The sequence below is a fragment of the Rhagoletis pomonella genome, unplaced genomic scaffold (genome assembly GCF_013731165.1).
Source record: "Rhagoletis pomonella isolate Grant_MI unplaced genomic scaffold, Rhpom_1.0 Rhpom_scaffold_00010, whole genome shotgun sequence".
Classification (NCBI taxonomy): domain Eukaryota; kingdom Metazoa; phylum Arthropoda; class Insecta; order Diptera; family Tephritidae; genus Rhagoletis; species Rhagoletis pomonella.
Window position 1 is genome coordinate 17,506,898 of NW_023458564.1, and position 11,564 is coordinate 17,518,461.

General features: G+C 36.1%; 1 long non-coding RNA gene across 1 annotated transcript; it reads left to right on the forward strand.

Annotated features, from left to right (window-relative positions):
• The first annotated feature begins 5,955 nt into the window (after positions 1 to 5,955).
• LOC118746101 lies at positions 5,956 to 11,331 on the forward strand. The gene is made up of 2 exons (XR_004993780.1): positions 5,956 to 6,757; positions 10,326 to 11,331. It is a non-coding gene; the product is annotated as an uncharacterized LOC118746101 (long non-coding RNA).
• Positions 11,332 to 11,564: the final 233 nt, after the last annotated feature.

Consider the following 11,564-nt stretch of genomic DNA (forward strand, 5'->3'; position numbering starts at 1 on the left):
GTTACCATATAGTGTTTAGTGGTGGACAATTTTTGCTCTTAAAATTAAGAAAATTATGTCGAGCAAAAATAAAACTAGGTATTCAAAAACGCGAATATGTGGTAGATTTCAGACCTTGTGTGGTAGATGCTCAAAAAAGTGGCAGATCTACCACAATGTGGTAGAAGTCCGATCACTGCTGAAAACGTGTTATTTTATCCTCAGAGTTAAAGTATTAATTAATATTAAATATTGGTGGAATAGTTTGGCTGTATATGAAGAACTTGTAATTTCCCGCTTCAAAAATAATACCAATCCAGTGTTTTTTCCTTAGGAAAAATGCGTTTCTGACTAAACATTTTTCTGGTTGTCAAGGCAGGCTTTCTCCTCTTTATCCTTGTGCTGCACCAACTTGTTCCCATGTCTTACATAATGTCCAGTCACTTGCTTTGTGGTGAAAAAGCAGTAATTTTTGATTTGGAACCAAAGTTTATTTGTATTTAGAGACCCTTTTTGTTGTCTGTTAACCTTGCAGACTGAGGTCCGCCTTTTTATCGCCGATAAGATTTATTTTTTTACCGTTTTGCAAAAACTTTTAATTTTTTTTTGCTTGTTATGTGCACTTAAAGCACTCACCGTGAAAATCCCACGCGTCGTGATTAAAAAATTGCAGGAAATGAGCCAAAACTCCTCTTTGAATTATAAAATTCAGCAATTACTAAGAGGGTGCAAAACTGGAGCAATCCAATTCATTTTTATTTTGTCATTTTTTTCTGAGTTTCCATACGCCGAAGTCCAAAACAGCACGCTAGTCATTTCTCTTCTGTGCTAACTGGCGCCAATTGGAATTGCCAAGTGAAGCCAAGTCCTTCTCCAGCTGGTCTTCACAACGCAGAGTAGGCCTTCCTTTTCCACTGTCACCAGGATCGCGGCCTGCGTTGAATATTTTCAGAGCACATTTTTTGCTGCACAGAGACGTACTTCTAAAACGCTTGAAGCATGCCTTCCGTCTATCACAACATGATCGATTTGGTTTCTCGTTTTTCGATCTGGAGACAGCCATGTAGCTTGGTGGATGTTCTAATGCTGGAACCTAGTACAACATATTACCATGTTTCGGGCCCGGCGTCCGTTATCGGACGTTTCGTCGTGGAGGCTGAATTTTCCGACAGTGGCGCCAAAGATCCCTTCCTTGACCACCTTGGCAATAAAATCGCCAAGCACTATTTTGACAACGTGTCGGGGGCAGCGCTCATATGTACGTTCCAAGCGCTCATAGAAAAGATCCTTGGACGCCTCTTCCTTCTCTTTCGTCGGGCATGGGCGCAGATAAGCGAGATGTTGAAGAATATAGCTTTGATGCGGATTGTGGCCAGACGTTCCGTACTCGGCGACGGAGTCTCTCTCCTACCACAAATCCAATACCGAATTTGCGCTCCTTTACGTGGCACCTGTAGTAGACGTCGCAAGGCTTTACGCTTACTTTTCCTTGCCCCGTCCATCGCATTTCTTGGATGGCGGTGATGTAAGCCTTTGGCTTCCCGAGGACATCAACCAGCCGGGCAGGTACCTTCCCCATTAAGGGTCCGGATATACATACCCTTAAATCATAGTCTTTTATAGTTTGCCGTGGTCGTTATAAAAAAAAGGCTGTTTGTTCTTTTTCCTTGGGCGGGGTTTTAACGTGGCGGGACCCAAACCCAGCGCACGCGAAGTTTCATGCCATCTCACTCAACGGGTGTTTGGCTGCTACCAGGGGATACGTAGATATAAATATTCGGACGTTGTGAGTTGCGATTTGAACCGTACGCACAAGGATCGCTTCCGACCACTCCCAGGTGAATGGCAGTCAAAAGTTTTCCACTTTTGCGTACGGAACCTCCTGCATTACCACAAATTTAACTTTCCGTTATATTGTTCCACTTTTGCTCTTCAGTGTATATCTGAACATATGTACAGTGACGAACAAGAGTAATGGCACAGTGAATTTTTTTCAAAAATTATCGAAAATAAATTAGAATAAAAAACTTTGCATATATTGCGAAAAATTCACTGTGCCGCTGTATGCATGTATATTATGTATTAATAGGATAACATAAACAGATGACGGAAGTTTTTAAGGTTTCAAATTTGGCTGAAAATTACGATTGCAATCGCTGTGACATATTTGTGTGTAGTTGTTGTCCAAGCTCTTCAATTTGTGAATGCGAAGACTAATACCAAGGTGAATACGTATGTGAAGACACCGACTAAAACGAAATCGTAAAAACCTTCGGGATCCTTAAAAAACTAGAAAAGGTGGCGAATGTTAGCAGCGACTGACACTCCTTGTTACTTTTTTAACCGACTTCAAAAAAGGAAGAGGTTATCATTTCGTCGTAATATATTTTTTTTTAATGTACATAACTTTGGATCACGTGAACCGATTTCGACACATCAAGGGTGGTCCCATACTAATTTGGTTTAGATCCGATCATTGGATCATGAAGAAATTAACGGTACTTCTAAATCTTTATATGAGAATTGAAGGCAGTTGTAAGTTTTCTTAAAAATCTTTTGTAAATTATTTACATACATAGTTGATATTCTGGCAGGGTACATGCATGTATAAACACATAAGCATGTGTTTATATACTTACATATATGTATGTACCATTGATGTTCGCATCAGCAGTAAATGCAGTTCCAACCGAGCAGCTAAACTTCCTATAGCACGAATGACGCAGCGAACAACTTAACCAAAACAATTGCCCACCGGCAAATATGGTGGTATGCGTGCTATAGTGGCGTTGTTGGAATGGGAACAAAGCGGGATATGAATGCTGAAAGAGAAAGAAAAAATGGAACAGGGCACAACAGCGTATGCACATATGTATATATATACATAAACCCAGTGTTGCCGTTTTACCCTTTTGATGGCTAGATTTAGCTACCACATACACATACTTTTTTGGCCACATAAATTTAAAATTGCCCTTTTTTTAACCCTTTTGAGAATTTATTCATACTTTATTCATTATTTCATTCTTATTAATTTTTTTCCATTTATGTAAGAGATGAATTTTTAAACTAAGAAAGGCTAATATATATATTTACATATATGTATTGTATGTTCCTTACGTTTTTATACATACATACTGTAAAAGTGTTAGGGCTGTTAACTTATCTATTAACGATTTAAATATAGTTTAAAATATATAAGTTTACGGCCTTTAATATTATCAAGTCGATTGACCGTGTATGTTCTTGTGGTGTGATTGTACCAGCCGCTGGTGCGATTTCAATAACTATTTTAAAATTGTATGATTGTACCAGCATGCTGGTGTCGTGAGTGGTGAAATTAGCTCAATTTTCTAAGTAAGAAGTATTTTGGTGGAAATTTCTTGCACTATATGTGTCAAAGCCGTGTTTAATGAAGATTAAGCTCACGATATTACAGTTTAGAATTGAAAAAAAACAATTTTTAACAAAATGGTAGAAAAATTATGAAACTTCGGCTCTAACCATTTCGATCTTTCCTCGACCTCATTTGTAAAGAAATAAATATTGTACCAGCATACTGGTAAGTTATATGTTCGAGTCTGATGGTACAATCACTTGATGGAGCCAGCAAGCTGGTGTCGTACCTATATTCCCCCTATTATACAAAAAGGTGGTTGGATAAAATATTAGCTTTTTTCCCCAGAGTTCATTGTTTTTCTATACCATTACTTATTGAAAACATAGGAAGTAAATATATATGAAGACACAACAGGTTATTATTATAGCGAGTGTGAACTCGAGGAGCATGCTCAAATATGTTTTTAGACTGGATGAAAAGAGAAGGCACGCTCCAGATGTTCACACTCGCTACAGTTATAACCTGTTGTTTCTTCTTATAGATTAACGCTCTTTGTTGAAAACGTTTGCGTGTATACTTATATATGTGTATATAAGTAAACAATTTTAGCTAGCACCTTTAGCTACAACGACTTTTTTTAGCTCTTTTTTAGCCACTTTTTTTAAGGAATTTGGCTACCACTAAAAAGATTCGCGGCAACACTGATAATAACGTACATACATATTTATACTTACGTACATACATATATGTATATAAAAAAATTGGAGAGATGATAAAATAACAGTGGTTAGTTTTGCAGCTTGCAATGGACAAACTACCAGTGATCGGACTTCTACCACATTGTGATAAATCTACAACTTTTTTGAGCATCTATCACACAAGGTTTGAAATCTATCACATATTCGCGTTTTTGAGTAGTTCTATTTTTGCTCGACAAAATTTTGTGTTTGTTTATTGAGTCTATGATTTAGAAATATTACAGACTAGAGAAATCTACATTAAGAGAAATAAACAACACAACAAGAAAAGATTTCCTCGTTGGAAAGTGCCACGCTTTTGCCCCTCGTTCATCATCAGGGCATAATGATCCGCTTCTCTATCGGAATTCGAGAAGGCAGACTATACACCCCGCAAACACAGTATCTTACGTTAGATAAATATTTTGATTTTACATTAGAATTTTAATGTTGTTCTCGAATCAAAAATCTGGTTAAACCACTATGTAAGAATTCGAGTTGAGTATGATTATAAACACGCTGGATATTAGAAACCAATTAGAATTCAAAGTTGAAGTACGATTAAATAATTTAACCTCTTTCTCGATATTGAGAAGTAAGTCCCCTTTTTAATGAGAGTTTCTCTAATCGTGTTCTAAAATACTACCTTAGAGAAACACATTAGAATTCGATTCGTTTTCTAATCGTTCTCTATCCTAAATCTTTGTAGGGACAGCACTCTTTTTGAGACATATCTTTTAACTTTTGACAAAACAACTTCTCTCGAGTTAGGTCATTTTCGGTTCAAAGCAGTAATTTATTGAGTTCTCGAATGGTATTTTTATGTTCAGCTATTAATGGGAGTAGGTCAAGTTGCTATCTTAATGAAAGTTAAATAAGAATGCCAAATTTTTAACTGACTTCGTCGAAATATATTTTTTGTTTATTTATGGCACCGCATAACTTTGGTCAAAGTTAACCGATTTCTATTATTCTCTTATTTAATAAGAAAGGTGGTACCTCACATGTGGTCCCATTCTAATTTGGTTTAAATCCGATCACTGGATCATGAAGAGATTAACGATAATCTAAAATTTTTTTACGAGAATTGAAAACTAAACGTTTTTTGCTTTAAAAATTACTCGTTAAATGGAAGTTCCTTATAATTTACTCTAAATTCCCACCTACAGAAAGCAAAGAGGCTGTTTCGTGAAAAGTCCACAGATACATAAAATAGATCAAGTAAATAATAAACATCTCAGCTAATCTGAAAAAACCTACTGTGCACCGAGTCTACATACACGGCAAGTATTGCTGTTAAAACTAGAACAAGAACAAATGCTCAACAAAAACGTAATAAACTCCAGCGTACTACATACAACACACATCATCACAAACCCATCCACTCGCAAAAGTGGAACGGAATTGCAAAAGTATGTAATCAAATCAACGTTTCTAATGTTTCAGAACCCACCAATACGCAGCAACATGTTGCACGGTAGGGATGCAACGAAGGGAACAAGTCCGTCTTAGCACAGTGGGATACATACATACATACATATGTATCTACATATGTATGTAAGTATGTAAATAGATGACATTTGCAAAGAAAAGTGAGAACATAAAACAAACGTCCGTAGATGCACTCAATTGTGCACAGATAATTGTACATATATGGCTTGGTATATCTTGTTGTTGTTGTTATATCTTCGAAATGGAAACATATCGATGCAACAAGGGAAGCAACGAATGAGGAACGAGGGCAACACTGCGCAGCGTGCAACATGCAACATGTTGCGGCTGTTTTCGTCGTCCTCAGGTTGCCTATGTGTGTATGTGGTTGTGGGATGTTTCATCGTAGTCGACACGGTGTGGCACTTGGAACAGGGGTTGATTTTGGCGTGGAGCCGTTCGCTGCGAACAGTTGTAGTGTATCCTTCGAAGGGGTGAAAAGTTGTTTTTCACACACTTTTGCACCGTACAAACGAAGCGGCCCGTCGTTTTTTGAATTTGAATTTTTTAACAACAAATGCCGCCGTTCATTCTCCTCACTCTCTCTCGCACACACACACACAAACGAAAACAAATAATTTGCTCATCTACTATTTTTATAAAACAAAAAATACAAATAAATCTAAAGTGCTAAAACAAATAATAAATAAATTCATTTAACAGTTGTGGGTGCGTTTTTGTGTTGAATGTTTTATGCCGAAAATTTTGTGCAGTGTTACTCACTAAAACGAAAAAAGGCAAAATCAAACAAAAAATATTGGAAATGAAGAAGAAATACATATAAAACTAAAAATTTGTGAAAATTTTGTGGAAGTGCATTTTATTTTGAGTTTTGGGGAAATTCAAAAACAAAAACTGAAAGTGAACGTCGTTTGTGTAAAATAACGCGCGAGCAAATAAATAATCGAAGGATAACACGTCGAAATCAAAAGTGCAAAGCAGCAAAAACTGCCAAAGTTTTGTATTTTATTTGAATGTATACATAGTACAGTTTAAAAATATTTTAAAATCGAAAAAAAAAATCAAAGAGTGTTTAAAATAATAAAGAAAGGGTTAAGTCTCCCCCTCCCCTTCGTTTATGTTGAAAGTTTTGTTCGGTTATTTAATAAAAAAGTTCCAACACATTTCCGACAAAAATTCTTTATACATAAATTGTATGGCGCTGGATAATGATAATTGTACAACGCTGCCAGTAAATGGATAAATACAGGTTTGTTCAGATATTTTGTGAATCAACTGAAATATATATATGTATATGAAAAATACGTACATACATAGTTAAAACATTCCTAGGTGTATATTGTTATTGTGACTAGTGTGGCATTGGCAAATTGGAAAACATGCAAAACGCATAGATTTCTATCTTCACAGAATACATTTCTATCTTATGCAGAAGTGACCTAAATAATGACGTTGCAAATTTCGGTCATCAATACACGACGACATTTATTGGCGCCATTATTCGTACTCGTACAATTCTAAGGAGATACCAAATTTTTGGTTATCGAGAATGTTTTGGTTTTCACAAATTTTCTCAATTCGATTTTAAGTCGCAATCGTAAGATTTTGGTTTAGCTGTAGTCAAAGTGAATTCGAGAAGTTTACCCAAAATCGACAACCGGAATAGGCGCCTTTATGTTTTAAGAGAAAAACCAAAAACTGATATTTACATATTAGAGCTGAGACTACTCGTATATTCGGATATCCGAATATCTGTTCGGATATTCAGGTATATCTATGTATATAATGCGGATTTCCGGTTAATACTCGTTCATTTTGTTATCCGGATAATCGATTAATATCCAGGCATTGTAAACAGCACTGGAACCGATTCGTTAAATTGTTATCAAATATACTGAATCCATGGGGTTACAAAATAAATAACAGAACATTTCATTAATACACATACAACTTTTGTTTTATTGTTAATTTTTAGATTTGAATATGCGATTAGTCAAACAATCCGGATATAACTCAAAGCTTTACTACATACTTATAGCGTTTTCTTTTCTCGAAATAATGTTACATTTATTCTGCCCTGCGCCAGGGCTTTCAAGTTTTCGTGTTCTTTTCTAAGCATCTGCACATGCATATTGCGTGCTCTTTCTTTAAAATGTTGCACTCTAATAATGTTGCCATATTAGAAGGTGACATTTTTTTCGAGAAAAGAAAACATCATTAGAAATACTTATGAGCGACTTTACACACAAGCCTTCACGGCAGGAAACTCTCTAAGTAATAGTTAATTTCGGCCAAGTCTTACCTGCAATTTATGCCTATTGGAAAAAGCAGATTAGCGAAGGGGGTAATTGCTCATATTAAGTAAAAGCAAACGGAAGGAAAAAGCAAAAATTAAGAAATTTATCTTGCCGATCAACTTCGTTAAAATTATTGTAACTTATCTGAGCTCCCAACTGCAGTTACGCGTTTGTTGGAAATGGGCTATAAGCAATGCCTTTATTCCGCATTGCACCGATATAATACATTGAGATTTTTCTGGAAAGGATCAAAACAGGCTACAAAACGGAAAAACTGTAACCAAAAACCATATTTTGGGCCTGAAATTTTTTTTTTTTGCTAAAAGCCCAGTTAGTCTTCTAGGCATGGTTTTCGTAACCTAACTTAATAGTATTTTGGCCAACCAGTTGTATGAGAAATTGTTTTGGCGATTAGTTAAAACTTAACTTACCGTAAGAAACTTAAGAACCTGTAGAGTTTAGATTCTTAAGCTACGTTCTTAAGAAAATTGAGAGCGGTGAAAGAATCAGGCTTGCCAGATTTTAGTTTTCTGAATTTCTTAAAAATAAATAAACGCAAAGATTTTTTTGCATGCATTTAGTTGATTTCGCTTTTTAGGCGGCCAACTGAGAAACAGCTGAAAAAGTAAATACAGAAGAAACTAGTCTCGATTCTGGCTTAATTTGGCATGTTGAGTAATCATTGACGATTTCTCACGATAATTTAGATTAAGTTAAGTAAGTCCCATTGAAAACGAAACGATACTAGCGATGGAGCATAACGTAAACTATCGAAACTATCTAAGTGTTTGGCCGAGCTTCTCCTCCAATTTTTGGTGTGCGTCTTGATGTTGTTACACCCCCGCCTCCGAATGGAAAATGGATTTAATGGCAAAAATACAATCGGAGGTTTGTCATTGCCTTCCGATGGGCGATCACTGTTAGAAAAGACGTTTTCTAATTTAGATGTTACTCGGACTAGGGATCGAACCTAAGTCCTGCGGAGTTGTAGAACGCACCTCTAACCAAACTACATATTTATAAACTTACATGAAAGAATATGAACTGCACTGTGTACTTAAATACATATCGTCGTTTAAAGTACAAAACCGCGTATCAACAAAATGCAAAACCGCGTATGTAAGGTTCCATAATTTTTTTTCTAGAATGTAGAGCAGTGATTCCCAAAGTGGTCCAGGTGGACCCCGGGGATCTACGTTGGCGTGAAAAAAATATGGGAGTCCACGAGTTGTAAGTGGTGGTCCACGAAAATTTATCGAAAGTAAAGAACAAAAATGCTTCCTTGATATCCTCTTTATTTAACTTTAATTTTTTTGGGTAATGGGTAGCGCTCCTGTCGCACTGCTGCACTTACCGTCACTTTCTGTCTTCATACGTGGGGAAGCCTTAAAGACCACCTTGAGACTAAAAATAAACAGATATTCTTATAACACTGAGGGGGCGAGGCGAAAATTGCTGCGTCGGAGATTTGAGCACTTGTGTCTTTTCAATGCTATAGCATAGTACGCCACCATTACCCTTGTTGAAGAGATTATATAATGATGAGTTCCCTGAGGCTGAATGCCGGTTCAATTCCATCACTGAGACCTGACTCATACATTGTCGAATTTTCACTGTTAACTCCCAAACTTACTCTGGGTCATGATCTGGGGTCTTTTTCGAAGTTAATGGGGATAAGCTACACCTTTATCTTGGGAAAAACTCCACATTCTTCCAGGCTGTGGTATTTGCAATCTGCAAAGCCATCGACAACGTCTTGGAAAATAGGTAGAGGGGAAGGAGTTTACATAGCTGAAGTGACAGCCAGGCTGCAATTAAGGCATTGGCCAGCCCTTCCAAACTAGTTCGGCAATGCAAGTCTCGACTTGTGTCACTCGGTAGTACCTGGTAATGAGACATCTAACCATTTCGCCATAACTGGCACCACGCATTCGCATCACTTTAAAACTCGGAGCGATAAAAATAAAAATGATTCCATCACCACAAATAAACTACTTTACGAATACACCACATGCAAATTCATCAGTGAGTCAAACATGTGAGGAGGTTATGGTAAAGAAAATGTAAATAAAGCTAGCCCTCGGAGTTCTCTTAAAAAATATAACTTCTCAGAGGGAGAGAGTACTTAGATCGCTTTACGAGCTCTGTTGTTTTAAAACTTGAAACTTGTTTTAATAAATAGAACATAAGAAAGAAATGCGAAATTCCATCTACTGCTAGAAACACAAAATAAAAAACAGAACTTTTGCAACGATTCGTATAAATAAAAAAGGTTTTCCGTACGATTCCAAGGCAGTTAAAAAATTCGTATAATTCTCGGCACGAAATTGATACCATAAATTTTGTGTTTCTGGCTCAGCTTTCGTCACTCGAAAATTTTACCTCAAGGAGGTGTTTTATTTGATATATAGTATACACATATGTATGTAGGTATGTTCATTCATACATGATTTCAGAGAATAAAAAATACTGCAAAAAGGCATATCATAATTTCCACAAAATAAAACTATTTTTAATTAGACAAAGGTATTTATTTAATCATGCAAAAATAAACAATGTGGCGAATTTAAACTAAAAAACACATCCACATAAACATAGTAACACAATAACACGAAAAGCAGCTGCCGGCAAAATTCGTTTTCAGCCGTAACACAAACACATGCAAATAAAAAGGCGCAATCTATTCGTCCATGCCGCAGTTGAATCAACAATCAAAGTCACATTTCAAGAGAGAAAAAGATAAAACAAAACGGAGAAGAATAAAATTAAAAAAAAAACCGATAAACTAAAAAAACCCAAAGCTTGAGTACTGTGTACAAGTAAAGAGGCCTCTTAAGGAACGAGGGGCTGTTCGCATGCGTTGGCGCAGTTCGCCAAAAAAATATACATATGTATTTATGTACATATAAACAGTTGAAGAATGACACAAAGCAAACGACAGAATTGTAGCTCAACAAAAAAAAAAAAAAAAACAATAAAAAAACCTTAAACGTAAATCAAAAAAGCAATAAGAAACAATAAAAGTACTTTGTGTTGAAAAAAGCGCATAACAGAAAAAGTAAAAAGCGGAACAGATTGTAGTGCCATAGCGTTCTGGACACAGGAAGAGGAAAATGAAAACAAACTGTTTTGAAGCCAAAGCTAAACGAAAATGAAGGCGAAAGACATGCCAAATGAAATAAAGAAAGCATCATCAACATGAAATAACTGCAACTGGAAGATAATCAAACAATTTGCTACCGTTTCTTGGATAAATGTGAGCTTGCGCCGGTTGCCTTCTTGTTAATGACGTTGATGACAAAGAACAAGGAGCACAAGAACAAGAAAACGACGACGATAACGAGAAAAATTGTACTGAGTGACGTGTAGTTGCCCATCATAAAGGCAATAATAAAATCGAGTAACCGCAATGACTCCGTAAAAAAGCTGCACAACAAAATTTTATACACGAAAACAACAGTAAATGACGTTGCTGACAGTAAAAAATCAACTACATGCATACATAAATACATATAATTATCTTAAATGCAAAAGGCCGTAACTTACTAAAAACCAAAAATTCTTTTTTTGATTGATTAAGATGTATTTCATCGAATCACAAGTACCCCTACATCGTTTTATGCAAAAAAAATAATCTTAGTTACGGCTTTTGTATTTCAGGTGACAATATGTTTATTATTATTATTCTTTTTACGAGGAGGAAGCATGTTGCCCGTCACTGTGGGACTTTAACCGGAAGTAAACCTCCTAGCGTCCAGT